This window comes from Schistocerca serialis, chromosome 5 (genome assembly GCF_023864345.2).
Source record: "Schistocerca serialis cubense isolate TAMUIC-IGC-003099 chromosome 5, iqSchSeri2.2, whole genome shotgun sequence".
NCBI lineage: Eukaryota > Metazoa > Arthropoda > Insecta > Orthoptera > Acrididae > Schistocerca > Schistocerca serialis.
In genome coordinates, this window is record NC_064642.1 from 107,835,287 (window position 1) to 107,847,260 (window position 11,974).

Genomic DNA, 11,974 nt, shown 5'->3' on the forward strand with positions numbered 1-11,974 from the left:
GGAGACTGGGAAAATTATTACAGTATGTTGTGCAGTGAGTACCAGTGGGGTATATGTCTCTCCAATGTTTATTTTTCCGAGGCTTAGGATGACGCCTGCCCTACAGAGAGGAGGACCACCAAATTCAATATACGAATGTAGCCAGAATGATTGGATGACTGAGGAGCTCTTCCCAAAGTGGCTGAAACATTTTGCTAACTTTACCAAAGCCTCTAAGGACCACACCATTCTCTCGATTTTAGACAATCACACAAGCCATGTCTCTCTAGAAGCCTACAACTTTTGTAAAGACAATGGAATAGTAGTGGTAATATTGCCGGCTCACTGCTCACACAACCTACAACCTTTAGATGTGGCCTTATTCAGCAGCCTGAAGGCTGCGTTTAATCAAGAACGTGACCATTTTATGAGGTCTAATCCCCACCAGAAAATAACTCCTTACGACATTTGTCCTATCTTTAGCAAAGCCTTCATGAGGATTGTTAACATTGAGAAGGGTATCTCTGGCTTTAGCAAAACAGGACATTTCCCTCTAAATCCTACCACATTTAATGACGAAGATTTCATGGGTGTGCACCCAGACGAAGAAATAGGCCTAGCTTTACCAGTTGTAGGGGATTGGAGCGCTAATAATGATGAAAGTAGTGACGCAGTTGTGCTCTGTTCTTCAGAGACAGCGACTGGTGTCCACGGTGATAGAGACAAAGCCCTAGGCCTACACGTTCAGCCCGAAGTTGGGCTACAATTCAAAGATATTTCTCCCTTACCAGGACCTCTCAAACTGAAGAAAACTGCCAGACAACATCATTCGTCAATTTTTACTTCGACTCCTTAAGGAACCATTTGCGCTCGAGCACGGACGATAATTAATTTACCGGACTTAGATTATATGTATCGATTTTTTAAGACAAGAGAATGCAAAATAAAGGAATTAACACCGCTCTCTTGTCACAGCCAGTAGGCATCACCACACTCTTATGTCATTCGTTGTCCTAGAAGGACGTAATATTTTGTGCGGCTCCACAGTTACCCACATTGACATTTATTCGCAGGAAAGAGGCGCAGAATTAATAAGTCGCTCTCATTTGTGAATTATCTGCAATTATTTACTTAGAATTTTACGTAAATGTCATTTATATCGTAATGTATATGTTAAAATGAATATATGTTTTATTTAATCGTATGCTTTTCTCTGTTTTAGTAGTTTTAGTCTCCCCATTGGTCAGATATCAGACTTTGTCTACAAAAAATATATAATGAGCCCTGGCTACGTTCCATACATCTTCGGACGTGCGAAGCTCGATAAATTCAGGGCGTAAATTTTATCTCTCAATTATCCATCCAAACAAACAAACCAACATGTTATTATTATTAAAAATTACAAACAACAATAATTATTATTATATATTATTATTATTACTATTATTATATTTTTTATTTGTTAAAAATCCTAACAAAGCTAGTTTACAAAAAGCAGCAGAGAGCAAAAAAGCAAAATTAATAAATAGAGAAAGAAAATCAGTGCTAAAACCTAAGGGAAAAAGCAAGTTCAGAAAGTTTGCTTCAAAGATAAGACCTCAAAAATTTGAAACAAAGAAATGTCGACGGAATCTCTTTTGATTCTTCTTCAGATGATTATTTGGACCTACCATTCCACAATCTTTTTAGTGACAATGAGATGGATGACGTTGAGCCTTTCGGAGAACATAGTGTTAGGCCCACGAGCAAGACTGGAACTTTTAGGGACGACGACTCTCTTTGCATGCTTTGCGAAAAGTTTGGGAAAAACAGGGAGCAGTGGTTTCAATGTGTGATTTGCAGTAGATGGGTTCTTTCAGAGTGTAGTGCATGTGCCACAGCTGAAAACTATATTTGCGACTACTTCCATTAAAACAGGAGATAAATGTGTTCACAGACAAGTTGACACCATAATCACATAACTTTGTTTTACCAATAAAAGGATTTCCTGTCTTTAGAATGTTTAATAAGTCGTAAAATTTTGTTTTTCAATTCTAAATAAATTCTGAATTTCGAATTTCTTAATTTAATTTATTTTTAGAGAATTTTTGTCATTTTATGTGGTATGCTGTATCATAAGATATATTGCGCAGTATTACCCCACCACTCGGGGTAATACCGGGCAACGTAACACATCTGTTAAACAGCTGTAGGAACGTATATCGATTTATTATTGCAAATATGAAGCCATAAACGTGTGGGGCATTGATTTCTTGTCCAAAAAAAGGTTTTCAGCATTTCAATTGAAATATTTGAAAAATCGCTTACGTGCACGGTATTTCCCCGCTCTCCCCTACGCTGGTTGTAGAATGTTGTTGTTGTTGTCTTCAGTCCTGAGACTGATTTGATGCAGCTCTCCATGCTACTCTATCCTGTGCAAGCTTCTTCATCTCCCAGTACTTACTGGAATCTAAATCCTTCTGAATTTGCTTACTGTATTCATCTCTTGGTCTCCCTCTACGATTTTTACCCTCCACGCTGCCCTCCAATGCTAAACTTGTTATCCCTTGATGCCTCAGAATATGTCCTACCAACCGGACCCTTCTTCTTGTCAAGTTGTGCCACAAACTCCTCTTCTCCCCAATTCTATTCAATACCTCCTCATTCGTTATGCGATCTACCCATCTAATCTTCAGCATTCTTCTGTAGCACCACATTTGGACAGCTTCTATTCTCTTCTTGTCGAAATTATTTATCGTCCATGTTTCACTTCCAAACATGGCTACACTCCATACAAATACTTCCAGAAACGACTTCCTGACACTTAAATCTATACTCAATGTTAACAAATTTCTCTTCTTCAGAAACGCTTTCCTTGCCATTGCCAGTCTACATTTTAAATCCTCTCTACTGCGACCATAATCAGTTATTTCGCTTCCCAAATAGCAAAACTCCTTTACCACTTTAAGTGTCTCATTTCCTAATCTAATTCCCTAAGCATCACCCGACTTAATTCGACTATGTTCCAGTATCCTCGTTTTGCTTTTGTTGATGTTCATCTTATATCCTCCTTTCAAGATACTGTCCATTCCGTTCAACTGTTCATCAAAGTACTTTGCTGTCGCTGACAGAATTACAATCTCATCGGCGAACCTCAACGTTTTTATTTCTTCTCCATGGCCTTTAATACCAACTCCGAATTTTTTGTTTTTTTTGTTTCCTTTACTGCTTGCTCAATATACAGATTGAATAACATCGGGGACAGGCTACAACCCTGTCTCACTCCCTACCCAACCGCTGCTTCCCTTTCATGCCACTCGACCCTTATAACTGCCATCTGGTTTCTGTACAAATTGTAAATAGCCTTCCGCTCCCTTTATTTTATCCCTGCCACCTTTAGAATCTGAAAGAGAGAATTCAAGTCAACATTGTCAAAAGCTTTCTCTAAGTCTACAAATGCTAGAAGTGTAGGTTTGCCTTTCTTTAATCTATTTTTTAAGATAAGTCGTAGGGTCAGTATTGCCTCACGTGTTCCAACATTTCTGCGGAATCCAAACTGATCTGGGCCGAGGTCGGCTTCTACCAGTTTTTCCATTCGTCTATAAAGAATTCGCGTACGTATTTTGCAACTGTGACTTATTAAACTGATAGTTCGGTAATTTTCACATCTGTCAACCCCTGCTTTCTTTGGGATTGGAATTATTATATTCTTCTTGAAGTCTGAGGGAATTTCGCCTGTCTCAGACATCTTGCTCACCTGATGGTAGAGTTTTGTCAGGACTGGCTCTCCCATGGCCGTCAGTAGTTCCAATGGAATGTTGTCTACTCCCGGGGACTTGTTTCGACTCAGGTCTTTCAGTGCTCTGTCAAACTCTTCACGCAGTATCGTATCTCCCATTTCATCCTCATCTACATCCTCTTCCATTTCCATAATATTGTCCGCAAGACCATCGCCCCTGTATAGTCCCTCTATATACTCTTTCCACCTTTCTGCTTTCCCTTCTTTGCTTAGAACTGGGTTTCCATCTGAGCTCTTGATATTCATAAACTGGCTCTCTTTTCTCCAAAGGTCTCTTTAATTTTCCTATAGGCAGTATCTATCTTACCCCTAGTGAGATAAGCCTCTACATGCTTACATTTGTCCTCTAGCCATCCCTGCTTAGCCATTTTGCACTTCCTGTGAGATGTTCGTATTCCCTTTTGCCTGCTTCATTTACTGCGTGTTTATATTTTCTCCTTTCATCAATTAAATTCAATATTTCTTCTGTTACCAAAGGATTTCTACTAGCCCTCGTCATTTTACCTACTTGATCCTCTGCAGCCTTCACTACTTCATCCCTCAGAGCTACCCATTCTTCTTATACTGTATTTCTTTCCCTCATTCCTGTCAATTGTTCCCTTATGCTCTCCCTGAAACTCTGTACAACATCTGGTTTAGTCAGTTTATCAAGGTCTCATCTCCTTAAATTCCCACCATTTTGCAGTTTCTTCAGTTTCAATCAACAGTTCATAACCAATAGATAATACAAGCACCATGCAAGGGAACGAGCATGTCATTATTTATTTAAAATAAACTGTACCAGAAACAATAAATCGCAAATCGTGAGAGAATGTAAATGGAATTTTTTTTAAAAAAAACAGGACTTATGCTTTGAGAAAATTCTTCACTTGACCGTAGGGTTTCTAAATTGAACACTATGAACTCGGTGAAATTCCTAGCACATCAGTGGAAACACTCGCCATATTTAGCTCCCGTCTCGGATCTCCAACAATGAGTAACTGCTTCTCACTGTTCTCTTTGTCTTGAGCGTCTGGACGGGTGCATTGTCATCCGGTCTGAACCAGAAGGCACAGGGATAACTTTGCTTGATGGTCCTGCCTGCCTCTTCCCTTCTCACCTCTTTAATTCTTCTTATTCATTTACATTTGAGGTTTGTTTATAGACGATGAGCTCTACCTCAAAAAGAGGAGTAGAAACCACCTTCAGAGATAAAACGTAAAAACATACGATCAGATTTGAGGTTTTCTTCTAGTGCCAGAGGCAGCACCACAGTTCGTTTAAGATGACGCCTAAGTTGGCCAGATTATTTGGGTCCAGTAGGATATGCGCAACCATCAGACGGGCACAGCATCGAGAGTGGGATGGATCCTCATGTCTTTTTTTTTTTTTTTTTTTTGTCATCAGTCTGATGAGGCCCGCCACGAATTCCTCTCCTCTGCTAACCTCTTCATCTCAGAGTAGCATTTGCTAGCTACGTCTTCAATTATTTTCTTGATATATTCGAATCTTTTTCCTCCTCTATAGTTTTTGCCTCTACAGCAACCTCTAGTGCCAAGGAAGTCATTCCCTCATGTCTTAACAGATGTTCTATCATCCTGTCCCTTCTTATCAGCGTTTTCCACATGTTCCTTTCCTCTCCGATTCTGCGCAGAACCTCCTCATTACTTACCTTATCAGACCACCAAATTTTCAATATTCGTCTGTAGCACCACATCTCAAATGCTTCGCTTCTCTTCCGTTCCGGTTTTCCCACAGTTCATGTTTCGGTACCATACAATCGACACCAGACGTACATTCTCAGAACTTTCTTCCTCAAATAAGGTCGATATTTGATATAAGTACACTTCCATGGGCCACAAATGCCTTTTCTTCCTTGGCTAGTCTGCTTTTGATGACCTTCTTGCTACGTCTGTAATTGGTTATTTTACTGCCTAGGTAGCAGAATTCCTTAACTTCATCTACCTCACGACCATGAATCCTGATGTTAAGTTTCTCGCTGTTCTCATTACTGCTACTTCTCATTACCTTCATCTTTCTACGATTTACTCTCATTCCATTCTGTGTACTTATTAGACTGTTCCTTCCATTCAGCAGATCATGTAATTATTTTTCACTTTTTCTCAGGATAGCAATGTCATCAGTGAATCGTATCATTGATATACTTTCACTTCGAATTTTAATTCCGCTCCTGAACTTTTCTTTTATTTCCTTCATTGCTTCCTCGATGTACAGACTGAACAGTAGGCGAGAAAGGCTACATCCTTATCTTACACACTTTTTAATACGAATAATTTGTTCTAGGTCGCCCATTCTTATTATTCCCTCTTGGGTGTAGCACGTACTGTATATGACCCGTCTCTCTCTATAGCTTAACCCTACCTTTTTCAGAATTTCGAACATCTGGCACCATTTTACATCGTCGAACGCTTTTTCCAGGTCGACAGATCCTACGAACGTGTCTTGATTTTTCTTTAGTTTTGCTTCGATTGTTAACAGCAACGTCAGAGTTGCCTCTCTCGTGTCCTTACTTTTCCTAACGCCAAAGAGATTCTTGTAAGCAACTGGGATGCATGAGCTGTTAAGCTGATTGTGCGATAATTCTTGTACTTGTCAGCTTTTGCCGCCTTCGTAATTGTGTGGATGATGCTTTTCCGAAAGTCAGATAGTATGTCGGCATACTAATACATTCTACACACCAACTTGAATAGTCGTTTTGTTGCCACTTCCCCCAATGAAATTAGAAATTATGATGGAATGTTATCTATCCCTTCTGCTTTATTTGACCTTAAGTCCTTTTATATTTTGATTGTAAAACTGGATCCCTAATCTCTTCTGAATTGACGCCAGTTTCTTCTTATATCACATCAGACAAATCTTGCCCCTTATAGAGGCTTCCAATGTATTCTTTCCACCTATCCGCTCTCTCCTCTGTTTTTAACAGCGGAATTCCCGTTGCACTCTTAATGTTACCACCCTTGGTTTTAATGTCACCGAAGGTTGTTTTGATTTTCCTGTATGCCGAGTCTGTCCTTCCAACAATCATTTCTTTTTCGATGTCTTCACATTTTTCCTGCAGACCTCTAGTCTTAGCTTCCCTGCACTTCCTATTTATTCCATTCCTCGGTGACTTGTATTTCCGTATTCCTGAGTTTCTCGGAACATTTTTGTACTTCCTTCTTTCATCAATCAACTGAACTATTTCTTCTGTTACCCATGGTTTCTTCGCAGTTACCTTCTTTGTGTTTTTCTTAACAGGCTTCTGTGATGGCCTTTTAGAGATGTCCATTCGTCCTCAACTGTACTGCCCACTGAGCTATTCCTTACTGCTGAATCCATAGCCTTAGAGAACTTCGAGCATATCTCGTCATACCTTAGCACTTCCGTATCCCACATCTTTGCGTTTTGATTCTTTCTGACCAATGTCTTAAGCTTCAGCCTACATTTCATCACTACTATATTGTGATCTGTGTCTATATCTGATGCTCCTGCGTACTCCTTACAATCCAGTATCTGATTTCGGAATCTCTGTCTGACCATGATGTATTCTAACTGAAATCTTCCGGTACCACATGGTCTTTTCCAATTACACCTCCTCCTCTTGTGATTATTGAACAAGGTATTCGCCTTTACTAGCTGAAACTTATTACAGAACTCAACTAGTCTTTCTCCTTTCTCATTCCTTGTCCCAAGCTCACACAATCCTGTAACCTTTTCCTCTACTCCTTCACCTAAAACTGAATTCCATTCTTCCATGACAATCAGATTTTTATTCCCCTTTGCATACTGTATTACCCTTTCGATATCCTCATACATTTTCTCTATCTCTTCATCTTCAGCCTACGACGTGGGCATGTATACCTGAACTATCGTTGTCGGTGTAGGTTCGCTGTCGATTCTGATAAGAAAAACCATGTCACTGAACTATTCACAGAAACGCATTCTCTGCCCTACCTTCCTATTCGTAACGAATCCTACTCCTGTTATACCATTTTCTGCTGCTGCTGATATTATCCTATACTCATCTGACTATAAATGCTTGACTTCTTTCCACTTCACTTTACTGAGCCCTACTCTATCTAGATTGAGCCTTTTCAGATTTTCAAGTTCCCTACCACATTCAAGCTTCTGACATTCCACGCCACTACTCGTAGAACGTTATCGTTCCGTTGATTGATCCATCTTTTTCTCTCCCAGAGATCCGAATGGTGGATTATTCCGGAATCGTTTGACAATGGAGAGATCATCATGACACTTCTTCAGTTACTGGCCACATGTCCTATGGATACACGTTAATGCAGTGGTTTCCACTGCCTTCTGCATCCTCACGCCGTTGATCATTGCTGATTCTTTCGCTTTCAGTGACAGTTTCCCACCCCTAGGGCAAGAAAGTGCCCTGAACATCCGTCAACTCCTCCGCCCTCTTTGAGAAGGCAGTTGGGCGAATGAGGGTTCCTTATGCCGGTTGTCTTCGGCCGCCAGTGCTGATAATTAATCAAAATTTAAGCAGTGGCAGGATCCGAACCCAGGACCAAAGACGATCTGAATGTGAATCAAAGACGCTACCCATAGACCACCGGTGCGTAGTACGCAGCCTACGTAAAGCTGACAGAGCATGGAGATTCCCTGTAATAAGCATGAAGGAAGACGGTGAAGTCATCAGTGCATACCAGTTCCGAACTTGGAAATGCGTCGAGGACGGCCAAACAAAGGCGGCGTAAGACCATGGGGTCAACAGAGTTTTTCAGTCCAAAGGATTGGGCAAGACAGGTTTAAACGGGGTGCATACCATGAGGGCATAAGCGATTACTCCCAGACAAGAGGCGACTGTGGGGCAGTTACAGTTGAGAGCAGAGACACTGTACACAAACTGTCATAGTGATTCCAGTCCTGGGCCTCCGTAGTGAGAGGAGGATCTGTACAGTAGGAAAAAAAGGAGCAGAAAACAGTGTGTACCACATTATTGATTTGCAGTTGTCGGCACGTGTTCTGTAGTTGGGCTGCCCCAGCTTCCACGAGTAAGCTGTTCGTAGGGTTGTTCCGAAAGTCGCCTGATGCAAGTGCATCACACAATGGTGCGTCTGATCGAGCATCAGAAAATTCTGAATGCGATGCTGAGCTGTATATCACACTCCCCATAATAAACACAGGGCACTATCAGATCTCTGTAAAGTCATAGAAGTGTAGATCATACTGTGTCATAGGTGTTACTGAGACAGTGAAGAGTATTACGATGTGACCAGCACATTTCATTAAATTAGTGAAGATCGTTTATTCAAATCCACTGGACATCGAAAACCAGTCCTAGAAAGCAATACGACTCCACCACATTTGACAGCTGGTCGTATGGTTGTGGATGGACAGTATTATAGTAAAAGTATTGAATGGTAGATATCTTGGGATCTGTAAACTGGAAGCCAAGGATGACAGCTCAAGACTGCACCTTTTGTCAGGCACCTTGCAGTCAATGTGCAGTAACACCCACAGTAGAGTAACAATAGTAAACGTTGAAATCATCAGCGTATAGGGAGGGTGACACTGAATCCTCTATTTCTGCAGGTAGATTGTTGACAGCCGTTAGAAAAACGGGCTCACTCAATTTAGTGCCCTGCAAGACCATTTTATCTAGCATATGGGGTGTAGGAGGGGAGGGGGAAGGGGGCATATGGTAAGTACCAACTGGAATCTGAAAATTACAGTGTGCAAGAAGTTGTGCACTAAAACCCAGAAGTGTAATCTGGTTGCTAATCTTGTACGGTATGCAACGTGCCCATTGTGTCATAATCCTTTTGCAAGACGAGGAAGAGAGGAGCAAGGTGCCGACATCTGACAAAATCTCATCAGACTGCAGACTCGAGGCACATAAAATTGTCAGCACTAAAATGGCCTTGGCGAAAACCACCTTGCAAAGGGCCGTCCGAGTCAAGGTACCTACACAGTCATTGGTTCATCTTATGTTTGAGCAGCTTTATGAGAGGATTAATAAGATCAATTTTTTGGGTCATAGCTGTCTATTCAAGGGGAGGGGGTATTTACCTGGTTTCAGTACCAGAATGAAAACGCGTTCTTGTCACTCAGATGGAAACTCATCCTTGCTCCAGATACAGTTGAAAATGGCAAGGACGAGATGTAGGCAATTCATCTACAGGTGTTTGACCACTTTACTGTGAATATGGACAGGCCCTTGGCCCTGGAATAGTGTCAGCGCAGAGGGTTAAGCCATTGAGGAATTTTCACTCACTGAATGAAGTATTATTTGGCTCTACGCGACATATAGTGAAAGATAAGTAAATTCGCTCCACCTCCCGTTTCATGTCACGAAATGTAGGCTTGTAACCTTCCCCCCATCACTTATCGAGCTTAATGACCATGAAAAATTAAACCTCGTGTACCTAATGGAAATTTGGGAAAAGCAATCATCACCAAAGTTAATCTGTCGGTAAAGAGGGAGGAAGGGTTACATCTAAATGAAAGCAAAATACAAATGAAATTGGTGGAAATTAATTTTGAAAAAGGTTGAAGTTAATAAAGAAAGTAAATGTGCGGTAGTTATGTTAAGAATTATCTGTCGTTAATTAGATATTTGAGATTTGGGGAAAATTGCGGTCGCCAGTCCTATGGACAACTGCTATAATGACTGAAATAAAGGTTAATGCACATATAATTAGCACTAAAAGCGGGGCAACTGAAGGTTGACACGTGTTGTGTGAAAACTGAATGTTTGTCAGAAGCAATAAATTTCGGCACAATCTGACTTAATTTAGCAAAAGAATTAATAAAACCAGAAAATTGAAAGTTAAGTTAGTGACTGAAATTAATAGTGAACTTTGTTTTTGATTGTAAGCACTACGAAATTAAATAAAATAAGGTTAGTCTTGGGCTACCTCAACAATAATCTCAAAAGCAAATCTATTCAATTTAGAAATAAGAGATTTAACTTTAAACTTCAATTAAATGATTGTGAACAATTAACAATAGTAAAATATAGTATGTACCAAGCTGAGCTGCAGTCACAGGTAAGCTAAAATATAGTAACAAAATTCGCACTCTTAATTTGTGCTTGTGTAAATACAGTTTTGTTTGGTTACTGTAGCCAGCTATGAATACTACAGATGAACTTTGAAATTAAAGCAGTGAAATCGAATGATATTAGTTTAATGCTGGCGTTTGAATTTCAACGACACTCGGTTTCATTTCGAAAAAGGAAAGGGACCCTGCTTGGTAATGCAATCGGAACAATGAGCAACAAAGGTTCATTTTGGTGATGCAAATGGAACAGTTTCAAATGCTGAGGTCAGCCATACAGTTCTAAGACTTTATATGCTTTCAGTCTTCCTTGTTGGTTGATTTAAGGTTAGAAGTCGTTGATCGAGGAGGTGGCGACAATAACTTATTGTCTGCCGTCACTGTTCAGAAGCTGGATGTTGGCGCGCCTGCTTCTTGACACGGTCTCCAGGCGAAACGGGCTGTCCCTGTGTGTCAGCTAATGTTTCCAGTCCGCGACACCGTGCCAGAAACTATCATAGCAAGTCGAGCGCAATTACGTGCTGCCATACCCCGAAAGCGCGGTAACTCACGTGATCGTCACTCAACACACCTGCTCCACCGCACTACTCCAGCCAGACTCTGCTCTGCACGCGCTCCACGCGGCACCGTTAACACTGCCATAGATCCTTAACACTTTGGTTCTCCACACGACCTATCGATGTAATCGTTCGATAGCATAGATTTCCCTAGGCAAGACCCAGCGTAAAAATTCAAGTAGTATTTTCAAAACAAACCAATTATACATCGACATATATATATATATATATATATATATATATATATATATATATATATATATACAAATTATAAAGCAATTACAATATACAGAGACACAGACATGTCATATCATCAGGTAACAAAATAAGGAAAAAATTTATAGTACAATAGATGGAAATAGGAAGATATGCATTTCCGGCTTTACACGTGCCCCACATTGTCTGAGGATGTTCGTGTAACCTAAACAGACTCAGAAAATGTCCCGAAAAAAAAACCAGGGGAAATGCATATGCTCAAAATATCAAGAATATTTAGCATTAGGCTAATGAACCATATATCAATTTTAGACCATAATAATTGAGTGGAGACACTCCTAATCTTATTCCACTCTGTCATCTTGCACAAAAGAAAACAGGTTGGCAACATATTACAATTCATAGAAAACATAGAAAATGGTTTACTGTTCTAAAATCA